Source organism: Brassica rapa, chromosome A06 (genome assembly GCF_000309985.2).
Source record: "Brassica rapa cultivar Chiifu-401-42 chromosome A06, CAAS_Brap_v3.01, whole genome shotgun sequence".
Lineage (NCBI taxonomy): Eukaryota > Viridiplantae > Streptophyta > Magnoliopsida > Brassicales > Brassicaceae > Brassica > Brassica rapa.
In genome coordinates this window covers 15700957-15716663 of record NC_024800.2, presented here as the reverse complement: position 1 = coordinate 15716663, position 15707 = coordinate 15700957, and the positions used below count along the sequence as shown (strand labels likewise).

The 15707-nt window shown below is 31.9% G+C and overlaps 1 long non-coding RNA gene across 2 annotated transcripts; it reads right to left on the bottom strand.

The window, feature by feature from the left end:
• Positions 1 to 3319: 3319 nt before the first annotated feature.
• On the bottom strand, positions 3320 to 10483 carry LOC103873629. Of its 2 annotated transcripts, none has more exons than XR_004448250.1 (5): positions 9444 to 10483; positions 8656 to 8735; positions 4278 to 8508; positions 4098 to 4174; positions 3320 to 3913 (listed from the first exon to the last, which is right to left on the bottom strand). It is a non-coding gene; the product is annotated as an uncharacterized LOC103873629 (long non-coding RNA). The 2 variants fall into 2 exon arrangements; XR_634016.3 differs by having other exon boundaries at positions 4278 to 8505; positions 9444 to 10480.
• Positions 10484 to 15707: the final 5224 nt, after the last annotated feature.

Below are 15707 nucleotides of genomic sequence, written 5' to 3'. Positions count from 1 at the left end.
ACTGAAGGGCTTTTTTTGAGGTAACCTTGAAGTTTTGAAGTATTTACAACCTCATGCCACTGAATTATTTTTAAACTATGATTTCAATAAAATTCTTTTATTTTTTTAAGGAATCGCTGCTTTTAATTTGTTAGGAAATATATTTAACGTATTTTTGGTTACCTTAAATCTCTCCCACTCTTCCTCAATCTAGACAACTGCCAGAGAAGATTATTTTCGACGAGAACAATTGTAGGATAATTGGGCAGATCGTGAAATGGAGTTCTTGCGGCGGCGACACTTACTCAGTGTCTTTCCAGTATTCAAGCAACGAAAGGGATGTGAAGAAGTGTTTGTTTTAATTGACTGAAAAGAATCAAAATAGTGAGTCTAATAAAAATGGTGCTTCAGATCATAGACGAGGTCTTTAAGCCAAAATCCAATCAAATATCATGATGGCTACTCTGCAAGTCTCCGTATCCTTTCTTTTTCTTTGTAAAATTTAATGATTCTAATTTTCTAATTTTGAGGTTTAGTTAATCGCTGTACATGATTTGATGGTGAAATTGTTTTGTTTTTGTTTACCGAGGGAGAAATTTCAGTCACAAATGATGAAGCAAAGGATTCCAGCTCCAACGAGATGATAATTCAACAGTATATGCGTAAAAAAAAGGTTTGTGCGTATTCAACCAACAATAAAAAGCTTTTTTCTTTGATTAAATTACTTTGATATGAGTGTCTACTCTCTGTTCATAACAAATCCAGACCTCTTAAAAAGGCAGATTATCTGAAAGCAGTGACTTTGTAATCTAACCCTAAACCATTTCAGTCCTTTTAAAAAGGCAGATCTTTCTTAGGTGTTATGTCAAAAGCTAATATTTAAGAATAAATGGGAAAAAATTCTTTTTTGGTCAACTATGAGAGAAAATCGAGAGTGAGATCTTTAATATTAAAACTCAAATATTATTTTTGCAGAGATTAAAGAAATTTAACCAACTTTAAGAATATCCTTCCAATTTTTCATTATTTACTAAATATTCCAAGTATATAAAATTATGTTTTACATAGTAATTTATTTATGTATATACTATAAGGGTAATCAAATAAGAATTCATTATTATAAACATCAAAATACTTCGAATATTAGTTCAAAAAATACTTAGAATATTCTATAATTATAAGTGGATATTTACAACAGAATTAGTATGATAACAATCTTAAATAGTTTATTTATATTTAATCATTAAAAAATTTAAATCGGTAAAGACAAAATTTTAAAAACAGATTTAAGCTTTGGCATATCAAAAATCAACAATCGAACCCATTCAAAAAAAAAATGAAACCAAAACTGAATCAAGGTTCAGAAATATTTTAAATTATCATAATTTTCAGGTATAACTTTAAGAATATCCTTCCAAATTTTTATTATTTACTAAATATTTCAAGTATATAAAATTATGTTTTACTTAGTAATTTATTGATTTATATACTATCAGGGAAATCTAATAAAAATTCATAATTATAAACATCAAAATACTTAGAATAATAGTTCAAAAAAAATACTTAGAATATTCTATAATTATAGGTGGATATTTACAACAGATTTAATATGATAAATATTTATTTATAATCTATCACTAAAATTTTTAAATCAGTTATTTATCAAATACACAACAAAAGTTTTGTCAGATTTTATCAGATTTCTAACATTGTTATCCAAACCAAACTTTTTAACTAAGTTAACCAAACTAAACCCAAAGTCATAACTACTCTAACAGTTCATATATCTTTTAAATTTAAAAACTAAAAACGACAACCAAGGTTTAAAGGTTTCTACACCCAGGTCTAGGGTTCAAACCCCAGACAACGCAATTTCTACAGGAAGAGGTCTGAGTTTCAATTTCCGGAGAAGACAAATTATGCAGAAAATTAGAGAAAATGCTTACAAGAGATCTTCAGCATAGCGCAAGGAGTACCGTCAAGAATGGATCTCATAGGGCTACTCAGGGTGATGCAGTCAGGCGTGAATCCTCATAAGGCAGGTAGAATTGTCGGCTGTAATATCGTCTATGTAATATTTCTCATAATTTTTAATAGCATAATTAACCAGTCAAAAAAAAACGACAACCAAAGCGGAATCGAACCAAAAACCAAAAAGACTATAACCAAACGCCTATGCCTTAACATATTAATGAACAAACAAACGGTTAATAAATTTGTCCAAACTTATACTTCTCTCGAACATAAAAACCGAAATAAGACCGATAATCGAATGGATACCCAAATATCCAAAATACATTTTGTATACCTAAAAATATTGATTATATTTAGATGTAAAATTATAAAATATTCTAAATACTAATTATAAACCGAATTATCCAAAAAGAAAGTGACCCTTTTATACAACCATGTCTTTGCCTTATTTAAAATCTATATTTTTTAATTACTGAAATTATTCCATGACGTACCTTACTATATATTACTTGATTTCTTTTCCCTTTCAATGAAATACTTAAACCCTTTCTAAGTTTACAGAATTATAATCAATTATATTCTTCAAATATATGTCATCAAATAATTGTAAAAAGTTTCATACTTTAGTAAATAAACTATCTATAACCCAAAAAATATTGTATTATTCAATAGACTTTTAGTTTAAAGTTTCCAAAAAATATTATTATTTTAATTATATTCGAATATATTTTATTTCAGATATATATATATATATATATATATATATATTATATGATAAACTATCCTATATATTGAGAAAATATTTATTGTTAGATCATCCCCTTCGTAACAGTGATTTACAAAAATGTGAATGGTTCTTATTTAAACATAATAAAGTATTACTTTCTATCCGTATATAATATAATTTATCAATAAAAATATCTAACCCCCCCCCCCAATTACGTGAATTACTTGATTTTTCAGTTTTCCAGGTTTAACTCAGGTTTTGGACGTGTTTTTATAAATTTTGGCTTTAAATCCAAACTTTTTTAATTTGGTTCACTTCGGTTTTATAAGAAAATAAAAACCCGACTCAAACTGCACATCACCCGAATCGATCTGATTCGAAAATGCATGGTTCTCCTAAACGGGTCCTAAAACCCCAATAACTTGAAAATTGAATAACCCTAACTGACACGTACCTTAAACCCGAATGCCTATCACTATGAGAAGTTAAAATAAATTACTTTCAGTTAAATATGTCAAAACTCAAAAACTAAAATTCAGAGCAAAAATTAGTAACTATTAAGTCAAAAAATTTAACCGAAATGTTATCCCGCGCTTTCAAAGCGCGGGTCAAAATCTAGTAAATGATTAAAATCAAATGTTGAAACTGAAGAAAACCAAAACCAGATTCTTGCAAAAGAAATAAAAAACTGTGTGAATCGAATAACATAATTTATCAATTCTTTTCCTTTTTCTTCTTTTTGATACTCTTCAATCATATGAAGAAGATCCTCATCCGATCAAACAGATATAAGCACATCAATATCTTCTGTCGGTAACTGATACTTGATCGTATACACAGATGGTTGCACAGAGCATTAGTCTTGTGCTTCAGTTCGTTTAATCCAACATGTTTCCGTATGGAGATGATATGAGTCTCCCCTCCAATGTATCTAAGCTTCCCATCACCAGGTGTCTGTAAGATCCTTCCACCGAAACTACAAAGAAGCTTCAAGATCTCCGACATGAAAACATCTGATGTTGTTGCTGCAGCCTTAAAAACTCATTTGAAAACTCTTCTCCTGTCTGAGAACTGATGATTGGATCTCCACGTTTCTCCACATGTCGTCGTGTCGTTACATAACCACTGATTGGATCTGCTAGGGAACTCCATTCTCATGTCCTCTCAACAACACCAAAAAAGGCTTTTCTAAGCTCTTTGAGGAATTATAACGAACAGGTTGCGGAGATGCTCCTACAAGATCATATATCCAAAAAAAAATCAAACAGAGATCAGAGATTCATCCTCATTCGAACGTGTTTGATATTTTTCGATTCAAATGTGTATATACAATTGAGAACATGATCATACATAAAGATTAAATGTGTTGGAAGGGAATAATAAAATTGAAGCTTAAGATGAGTTTCATGTAAATTACCTGGGGAAATGGCCAATGGCGGAGGAAGGAAAATGAGATTAACAATGGCGGAGGAGGAGAACGATAATAACACCGGTCTGCAGATCAGAGGGGAGTACTAAAACGTTAGCCATAGTTTTTTTCTTTCTCTGATGAGTCTAGAACGAATGAGATCTAATTTCTGAAAAGAGGAAACCACACCTTTTTGTAGTCGACTCCACCGCCTTGGAAAACAAAATCTAGCATTAAATCTACATCGTGGGTGATCGATTTATGGGGTTTTAAAGACGATTAATCGGTTACTGGCATCGTGCGACGAAAGAAACGAAAGATCGGCTGCGCTAGCAACGGAAGTCGCCCTTACCTCTGGAGAAGCGAAGCTACACTCACGATAACCCTAATAGTAAACGCCTCGTTTCAACACGAAGATGTTGATTACATCACGACATGGGCTTCAAAATGAGACGGCCCAAACTCGGAATAAATCAAACGCTGCCTTTTAATAATTTGACACGTGTCGGTACCTCCTCAACCTATTTGTTGCGCTGGCAAGAGGAAAATAGAGTTGCTTTCTTCTTTATGTAATAAGATTCCAATCAATACCAATATGATGTATATGTCTATATTATTGTATGTTTTCTTTGCATGTGTTTTATGTTAGGAATTGAAAAAAAAATATGTATAATCATGTTTATGGTTGTTAAGATGTTTGGGCATGGAGAAAATATGGTTTAGCTCTTATTGGTAGTGTGTTAGATTTGCTTTGGAACTAATATGTGTTAGCGTTGTTTGCTTTACTAAATGATCTGTGCGAGGAAATGATTACCGGAGATCAACCGCACGAAAAGTTAGATGTGGTGTGAGTGAGGTTGTATGCTTTCGAATTAATATATGTGTTAATTTGTTTAATTCTTACATAAACGGACTTTTGATTTTTTATCTTTGACGGTAAAATCGTTCTATAGAGAGTTTCATTTTGTTGGTTGTTCTATTCCGGTTTAGTTATCCAGACCACCTCAAGTTTGAGTAATATAATAGCTTTTCATCAAAAAAAAATAATAGAAAATAATCAATAAATTTTAAATAACTAAATAGGAGTAAACGGAACATTTAACATTTTTCTTAATTAATGTGAAAAAATTAGAACGACGTCTAATCTGAAAAGGTTGAATATTATATATAATACTGGTGTAGTTTTTTTTGTTTACCAGAATAAAATTTTTAAAGCTGACGTTATTTGCTACTCCCCCCCCCCCCCATTAACTAAAAGTCTTAGCCCCGTTCATTTATGGTTTAGTCACGTTTTTAATTCGATCTTGTTTTGTTTTAAACTTTTTTTCCTTTCCAACATAAATCATAAACTATTTCCTAATTTACCTCTCCCATAAATGTCATTATTTTAATGATTTCAACATATTTTGAATCTATGTCCTATGATATATTGCTCGCATATTCTTCATTTTTTTCTCGCATATTCTTTTTACCAAGTTTTATTTTAATCATTTTTATTTAATTATCTATTATGTAAATATTTCTCAGAATGTTTATTTACTTTAATGATATTTAAAATTAAAAAATATATTATAATAGAAATAAATTTTAAACTTATATATATATATTCTCAAAATTTTGTTTATGTAATAATAGTTATTATTTAAAAAATTTGAACAGAATATGTTTTATATAAACAAATAATTGTAATAAGTATTTTTATTTTATATTTAAATAATATATGTCCCCACTATAAAAATATTCTAGATCTGCCACTGATTATAACAACTCGGTGAGCTTTCATTTTGTGGTTGGTTAATTGTTTTGTTTAAGTAATTTAGTTTAATGGCTAACTGTTAATATTTTTTATGGAATTAATAAATAAAATACCCTTTTTACATGGCATTAAAAACATAAGTATAATAAATATGATGATATTTAATAATCTCATAAAAATATATTAACCTTCTGACAAAAAAAATATATTAATCTTTTTATATATAAATGTTTTGTAATAGTTAGATATTATGTTTTACATTGTGGAAAGAGATACATATATGAATATTGGATAGTAATATCTCATTTTTAACTCATAATTATCTTTTCAAAACTGAAAAGCGAATTTATTTTGTTACTTTGAATTTTTAAAGAATCATAAACCCAAGGATTATATTTAATGGATCATAAAGCAAAGGATTACTTTGAATCTCAAATGGATTATATTTAAAAATATAATTATACTGAGGCGCGGGTTTATAACTCTAATTTATAATAATGTGTACGTGAAAATATAAATTTAACCTACTTTTGTTTATATTTAAAACAATATATTTGAAAAATGTAGCTCTAATTAGTAAAAATATCATATTCTAATAATTAAACCTGAGCATTACAAAAAAAAATTATATATATTTGGACATCGGTTTATAATGTACGTGTATCATTGAAATTAACAGGATGTCTTCATGTCTTCACGCCTCTGTTTAGCCTCATAACAACTGAAAGGGAGGATAACATTTTTTTAATCAGTAATATTCTCATGTACGATACAACAACAAAAAAGATTATAAAAATCAAAGAGCAAAAGAGAACGGAGGAGCTCTCACTTATCACATATCTGACAGTATTTTCACCGACTGCATACAACAATTCAAGATATGTGCAAGAAGTTTGCAAGTGGACAGCAATAAAGTCCTCAGTTGTCGCCAAAGATTTATATGACTTTGTATATTTACAAAGTAAATAGTTTCAAGACTAAATATTCGGTAGGGTGTGTTTATATAAAATTATTTTATATAAAATGTATTTTAGTTTTATAATATAGTACATATTGTTTTTTCTAAGATCATATTGTAGATTTGTTAATTTTGTTTAAATATTATATCTATTTTGTTAACATTTGACCTTTATTTATAATTTTTTTGCATTTAGATTTTTATTTGTTATCAACTATATTTTATTTTATCAACTATATTTTACGGTATTATACTTTTTATTTCCAGTATTCATTTTTGTTATATTTTTAATGGAAATAAGTTTTCTTTTTTTACATTTGCATGAGATTATATTATATTATTTTCAGAATTCATTTTTGTTATATTTTTAATGGAAATATAGTATATTAACATATTTTACAAAATAATGTTTATTTTTAGAATGGTTTAGGTTAATTTGTACCGAGTTAAGCTGAAAAATTCTATAGTCTTAAAATATTTTATTGATATTTTTACATTAATTTTCTTTTTTTTGAAGTTTCACCAAAAATTTCTATATATATATATATATATTAGTGGTGATAAAGGCTTATAAAATTTATAAGATATCATATATACATTTTACAACATGGATTTAATGTATATTATTTATTAACTATTATGTGTTTTGGATATATATTTTTTTGTTTCTAAACGAATTTGGATTGATTAAAGCATATTAAAAAAAAAATTGATTTAATTCGATCAGTATTTTGTTTGGCTGTAGAATATAAATGTTTGGTTTTCTATTAAAATGGTTAAGCTTAGCTTATTTACAGCCTAAGTATATAGACAGTTAACCATTAATATTGTAATTGATGTATTAATATTGTAATTGATGTACGTACAATTTTTCAATATATCTACTGAAGGCCAAACAATTTAAAAGTTAAATGTCGAATGTGCGCCCATCTCAAGACATGATCTTCATAGATAGAAAAATGGTTCATAATGATTTAGTGAAGGCAATAGCTCTCAAAGCTTTCATCCTTTTGAAATTTTTTGCCTATGTATTTTGTTACTTGAATTCCCCAAAGCATTCCTCAGTTTTATATTTAATAGGGTTCTTTCTTATTTTTTAGCTTCTTTTTTTAGAGAATTTTTTATAGCTTCTTTGTAGAATGGAATCTGTGTTTATATCGGACACTACTCCAGAGCAATTAGAGTTGTTGCTCTTTTCTTTCTAATTAAATGGTTTGATACCTTATAGAAAGCTTCCATGAGTGACTGAGTAGGTGACCTTTTAGTTCATTTCAGGTTTGAATAAAGAGGTTTGTGGTAAATATTTGAAGGACTCAATAACACCAAAAGAGTAAAGATCTGTACATAACTAAACAAATATCATGAATATGTGAAGAGCTCATGCATATAAGGTGAAAGCCAAAAACAAACGCAAACAAAGAGGCAGTAAACTTTGTTATGTTTTAATTAAACGACACGGTATGATGATGTACAGATCACCTATTAAAAATTACACAACCTAGGGCCCATGAGTGGATAAGATACTTGTCTTCAAAGGGAATCCGACTCAGCAGATTCATGAGAAAGAGTAGACTGAGTTGTAGCACCAGACTAAGCATCCTCCTTGAAACTGGATGTGATCCAAGAGAAAGGTGTGTTGGTCTCAAAACCCTTGTCAAGATTATCCTGACATTCAAACCTGTAGTGAACAGTCATATCCTCTCCTGCTAACAGGCACACACCGCAAGACAAAAAACAGTTAAGTAAGATGCTTGTGTTTACCATGTTAACCCCTCAGCAAGATGCAAACTATTATTATCTATGACAACACCTGACTATTCCAGTAAAAATATCATCAAGTTTGGCGAGCTTACTGCAATAACATATCCGTCTTGCATGCTTCAGGTTGAGCTCTTGCAAACGTCAAAAATTTGTTTAAAAATTAATTTTTAACCTGTAAGAAAAAAAAACAGAACCATTTTAGTTGTTTGGCGTGAAGGTTATCAAGTTCAATTGCTTTTATTAATTAACAATCAATCAACAGACGACTCACACTAACACTTAACAAACAGATATAAGCGTGTAGCCATCAAAGTTATTACCTAAGTAGCAAAAGAGAGGGAAACTCAGTTTTGGTAATGAATAAGAACAATGAGAGGTCTAAGGAGGATTTAATTGGAGTATAATGAAAAACTATCTAAAGAATCCAAAATTTTAAAGGAACGCTAACCCTAGATTCAATCCACAGCTTAAATCACCAATCGAGGAATCAAATAAAATTTAACAGAAATGATATTTCCTGAATCTTAAACTTAAAAATAAACGAAAGGAAAGATCTTGCTCTTCCTCATCCAAGAAAAGATCTTTCGGAGCCCTAAACGCTAGGTGAGCACAGATCAACACGACTCCGACCATCACAGCCGAGACAAAAACAGATCAAACATCGGTGAGGAAAAGCACAAAGATCCGATCGTGACAGTTTCTGAGACTCGGTTGATGAAGACGGGAATTAAGGGATTGCGATGGGTGGTTGAGATTCGACGGAAGAAGGAGCGGCGGAGGGAGTGGTTTGGGAAGTGGAGATTGGGAGTATGTGAGACGCCGTGGAAGTATGTAGATACACCATGAATGAGATGATGTTTCTGAAGATAGGAAATCATACCTTTTTATTGTCGAACTCCACCGCCTTGCATAAGAAAAATCTCGTATTAAATCTTGATCGTGGGTGATCAATTAATTGAGTGCTTAAAGATGATAAATCGGTTACTGACATCGCGAAGAAGGAGACGAAAATCGGCTGCTCAACCGAAGTCCCCATTAGCTTTGGAGATGCGAGTATGATGTCTCGTTAACCCAAATGAAAAACGCGGCGTTTCATCACGTTGAATTGGTTAAAGCATGCAATGGACTCGACGTAGAAAGACATGGCCCAACAAAACAGAAGCCTGCACAAACAAAATAGACAACACGTGTCAGCGTCCCCTCACCTCATTTACTGACGTGGCAGGAGGAAAAGAGAGTGGAGCTCTTCTTTATGTTATAAGATTCCAATCAATACCAATATTATTTAATTTAAGAATACCATAATCATTTTTTTCCAAATCAATGTGACCATTGCATTTAAGAAAGGTTTAGAAAATCACTTCAAAAATCATATTTACGGATAGTCAGTTTTTCTTTTTAGTTATTACTACTTTGAACCATAAGCTACATAATCACTGGCTAAATTATAAATATTTTAATATATATATATATAAGTTTATATATGTGTGTAAATTTGAAGTATATGTATATATACTTTTTTAAGTATATATATGAATTTGAAGTTAAGGTGTAGTTAATGTCCGTCCGTAAGTTCTGACCGGTAGCAAACATTAACTTATGTTTCTTTTCACAACCGTCAACACTCAACAATTTTACTTTACACGATATACTAGCATGTAGTTGATTAAAATGATTTTTTCTGTGAAAATTATGAAGTGTTGCTTATTACAAATTGTAAAATCCTAAGAGCATCTCCAAAAAAAACTCTATAACTTCAAATATAGAGTTTTTGGCTCTCCAAAAAAGAACTTCAAAACTTCAAATTTAGAGTTTTAAGAAGTGAAGTTTCACTACTCAAAACTCTAAATTTGAAGTTTCATCTTTTTATTTGCATCTTGGTCCTTATAATTAATTATACATATCACATTTATGATTTTTAAGTATTTTTCATTCATGGTTTTAATCTTTAAAACTTTTGTATATTTTAAATATTTCAAATTTATTTTTATAAATTAAAATTTTACATGTAAAAGTTTTTTAAAAATCAAAATAAAGATTTATAATATTTTAAAACTAGATTTAGACAAAAAAGAATATTACAAAAGAAACTTAATAATTTTTTTAAGAAGATATATACATGAAGACATAATTGTTATACAAATTTAAATATTACATCAACACTAATAGTCTAGTAAATTTTCTCCGGAACTTCTAAAATATTGTCCAAAGAAATTTTGTATAACCGAAAATGGAGCACTAATAAAATAATTTTATGTAATAATGTGGTATTTTTCTTGTAGTTTAATATTTAATTATGTATTTCTATTTATAATTTTATATTTTAATGTAAGATTTTATTAATTAATATTGCTATAATATTTTTATATATGTGCTAGTTATCTACAAAAGTTTTATGGATTTATATTAATTATGACAAATATAAGGAGCATAATGTAAATTACAAATAGTTTTGAAGTTAAATTTGAAGTTTTCCTTTTGGAGAAGAACATCTTGAAACTTCAAATATAGAGTTTGCAAAACTCTATAATAGAGAGTCTTTTTGGAGATGCTCTAAGCAGGACATTGGACACACCATACCTTTTTTATTCCATCAACCTACAAAATGATTTATACATCGACCAAGAACCCAAACTATAAAGCAAAAGGAAACATTCAATAAATAGAAAATAGCTAAATGAGTGACGGCTTTAGCGGCCGTTTTCAACATCGTTACCCTTGCTGGTCCTGATAAACTCGATACAGTCGGCCACGGCTTCATTGTGATATGTGTCGGTTGAGTTATAGTACTTTTGGGAGTTTACTCTAGTCGGCTTACTACGGTGAGGAGTAGGAATGGAGGGGGCAGAGATCATGATGATGCGGAGAACGGCTTCACGAAAACGGTCTAGGAGAGTCATGGGGGTGACACTGATGTTCCGGTCACCCGCTGTGGTTCTTGATAAGTTAGTTTTTACACGAGGGACGCAAAATCTGGCGCCCGAGTTCTTCTTCTTCATCTAAATAAAGAGAGTATTGATTGTGATGATATATTGTTGATGTGTGTCGTCCTCTGCTGGCGCTCATGTGGGGTTTTATTTATACACGATACTCTAATGATGGAAAAGAGAGAGAGTGGCACAGTATTTTTATTATCTATTAGTTTTGTCTTTGACTTATTTTTTTTCTTATCCAAAGTTCCAATATCAAAAATATAAAAATTATCCAACTCCGGTCGATTTCAAATATTGGTAAATGGTAACATTTAATGTGAGTGTGTGTGTTTATTATAACATGGTCGGGGCATTTTAAGACCATATCTCATTGGCATGCCAATAGCCTATTTAACGCATTTTTTGTTAGGTGGCTCATTTTTCCTTGGTAGCCGCAACGTAGTTATACATAGTTATGGATTGAATGGGCAGAGGAAGAATTGCGTCTATGAATGTATTTACAACACGGGACAGAGTTGAAAGGAGTTGTCTTAAGGCACTGCTACATAATAAATGGAGAATGCAATAGTTTGTCTTTACCGAAGTCTCATGGTTTTCACATGGTCTCACATGTGCAAGTTTTCATCGAAATATATATGGAGAGAAGAAAATAATTATATATACATAAACAAAACATATTTATACATTTTCATTGAGCCGACTCACCGGCCAATACCAATTTTGAAAGAGATATTACTATTGACTAATTGATATATAACGACATGGATTTTCTTAATTGTGTGATGTTTTATGTCGAAAAGTACAGCTCAGAGATATCTAAAATATAAAAAAGATTTGTTTTGTATTTTATTTGGAATTGACTATGTACAGTGGTTTGTATTGATAATAACCAAAGGTTTCTTCTCTATCGAAATCGAGCGAAGAACCTCTAAGACTCAATTTGGCAGACATGTGAAACATAGAGAGTATATTGTAATAGAATAATTGATGTCCAAAATGCCTTACAATTAATGTATTAGTTATGTTTTAATAAGCTGAAATTTTCTCCCAGGCATGAGGTTCAAGACAGTTTTATATCTATCCAGTTCTACTCATAGTATAACACCAGTCACACGGTATTTACCCAAAATAGAAAGTTGTCAAATCTTAAACGACTTTTGGAGGAAGGTTTCCGAGATTCCACCCTCGGCGGTCTGTCGACGAGTCCTGTAGACGTGTATGGTAGGCCTTTGGTACCCTTCAAGCAATCTCCTTTGCGCACTCCAAGTCTTCTTCCTTTTTCGCCAAGGTAGCCTCATAGTCGACAACCATATAATTGATATGAACAATGTACTCAAAGGCACAAAAGTGATATGTATTTACCATATATAAGCAAGAAAGAAAATGGCTAGAAAAATATTACTTATATGGATCCCGATACGAGCTACATCACAATATATGTCCGGATCTTTCAAGTCAGTCACGGCGGGAAACTCCTTCACACCACCCTTCAACTGGTCGAACAAGTCCACGCATGATTCACTGTTGTTCACAAAAGAAGTTGTGCTGAAGTATGAGACCTCCACTGAACTAATGGGATAGTCTTGGCTTTCTTTCGAGCTTGTTCTTCATTCTTATCATGAATTACCATATTGGCTCCTTTCTTTGAAGTTATGGGGAGAGTTGAATGTTTTTCACCACCCTAAACCTCAAAACTCGGTGTAGAAGTCGGCACACCTAGTCTCTGATAACTCCTTCAACTTGGGAAGCCTTGTTTTCAGCATTTCCATCGACTTCTTGAATTTTGCCAAAATATTTTTTCTTTTTCTTAGTCGAATTTTTCTTCCTTGCCTTCTTGGAAGGGTTTGTGGCAGGAATTGGCTTAGAGGACGGTTCGTGTTGATCCAGCGCTATGTCGTCCAAAATATGCATTGGATTCTGGAAAATTCCACCAAAGTTTCGCCAAATAGCCAGCATAATTAGGGAGTTTTCTCTTGGTTCACATTCCAGATTTTGGGGCCCTTTTCCGTTTAACGCGATATCTTGAGCATGGAATGTTAGTGGCCCAAACATAGGCTAAAGCTGCCTCGTTGATCTTCATATAGAAAATGTTGTGCAAAGTTTTGGTTTTTGGAAGGATAACCAGTCATAATATTGTGAGAAGGCTACATCTTGACATGAGCAAACCCCGTGTTGCTCTTTATGCTAACCATTGCCAACTCCTCGAAGAACCTGACAAATATTGAGATGTGCGGGATAGGAAACCATTAGGGCAACCACAATCCGAATTTACTCGACATTCAGCTAAGAAAGGGAGATTTCTCATTTGTTGCAGTATGACGTTATGATGTGCGGGATAGGAAACCACATCTTGGCATCTTTCCCAAACCACGACTCGTACACACAAGTGTAGCACACTAGAGGAGCCCATGGTCTTTGATCGTGCCTTGAATCAGCAAGGTGAAGCCGGCATTGACGTACAAGCGAGTGACGAATTCATTCACACTTTTCAATGTTGACCAAAAATGATTTTTCCAGCACTGGCCTTCAACGACTAACATTCCAAATTTTTTTTAGGGATATCATGCTTGAATAATAAAATAATTGTCGATACTATGCCTGAGAGGAATAAGATCTGATACCAAAGGGGACATAGGTCCACCATGCCGCCAGATGACCTCTTCTTTTTGATGATCGACTTCTTAGTCCTTCTCTTCTTCATTACTAGTATATTGACCCTTCCCTTCATCTCGGAAAGTCTCTTACTTAAATATCATCACCGACAGCTTAGCTTAATCATTCATGGTTGTGCCTAGTATATCTCTCCTATGAAACCTGATTAAACTATCAGTTGGATTGGAAGCTCCAGATCTCTCTGGCTCTGAACTTGGCTCTGTAATCTTTTAGTTTCCCTTTCTCGAGCATATATGGTTCGCCGACATCTTGTATCTAAGAGAATTTGAATAACAAGGAGCAGGTCGGAGAAATTCAAAGAATTACACTGGTAAACTGGAGAATGGATAGTAAAATTAGTGAAGATAGTTAGAGAGAGAGAGAGAGAGAGAGAGAGAGAAATACATTTATCACGTGGAGAAAAAAGGAAAATGAACAAAGGATACTACTTTATACCCAAACTGAACAATAATTTGAACTTCATACACGAACTGAACGATAGTTTGAATTTCATAAAAAAACTACTCTGACTAACGTTTAGTTAGTCAACCGTTATTTTTGAGCGAGTCAATGTCTAGACAGAGAAGACATGTCGAGAGAGAGTTAAAACGATGTCGGTTTAGCTAAAATAATAAAATTCTGTCACTTGGAGGGCCGAACCCATGCCAGACAAGTGAATTAAACGAACATTTTACCATCAGGTGAGTAACTTTTGTCATATTTACATATATACTAACTTATATATTTGTCTTGTTTGCCAATCCAGTCTCTTTCATGTTACACCATTGTTTTACTTCTTCTCGATACTTGGTTTGCTCACGGTTTCGTCGCAGATCGATCCCTGATCAAATGGATTCGATTTCTTGGGCTTGATAATGCCTCAGTTCATGCTAATTCATTTTTAGATGAAGAAATTAATCTCCGCTCTTGTCTACGTGTTGTAGCCGGAGCTACTCTTTTTGGCTCCCAACATTTCCTTCTCATGCAATTTTAAAATGTTCATTACTATCAAAAATAGAACTTCCTAAAGACTGAAACATCTGATCCTTCTCCTCCGTCCTCTTCCTTTGTCTCTGTAAGTTTACGATTTATGCTTTTCATGTTTGTATGTGTGGATACAGGAACTTGCTTTTAGCTCTTGAGTGGCTAGGATAGGATCAGAAACCTAATTGGGGATTTGGGGGAAAAAGAATCAGTTTTATTGATTTGAGTTTAGTTAAGAAGATGTGGTACAGTACTGAGTTAGGGTGAAATCATTATATTAGGGAAGCTTACGATTTGAAGAAACCTTGTTGTTCACAGATTACTATTCTTAGTAATTACATGTTATTCAGAACAATGGAATATCTCTAATGCTTTGATGAGAGATGTATATGGTCCTCTCTTTTTTCTGTCTAGATATATTATGCGGCTAGTAATTGAGACTGCTTCTCCTTTCCGCCACGTTTTGTTGCTTGTAATAGGAATCAAGCTTGGTTAGGTTGGCGTCGAATGCTCTGCAAGGTGTTGAGTCTTCTCTTATTAGCATAGAGAAACTCTCTTCTCTATTATGCTCTGAG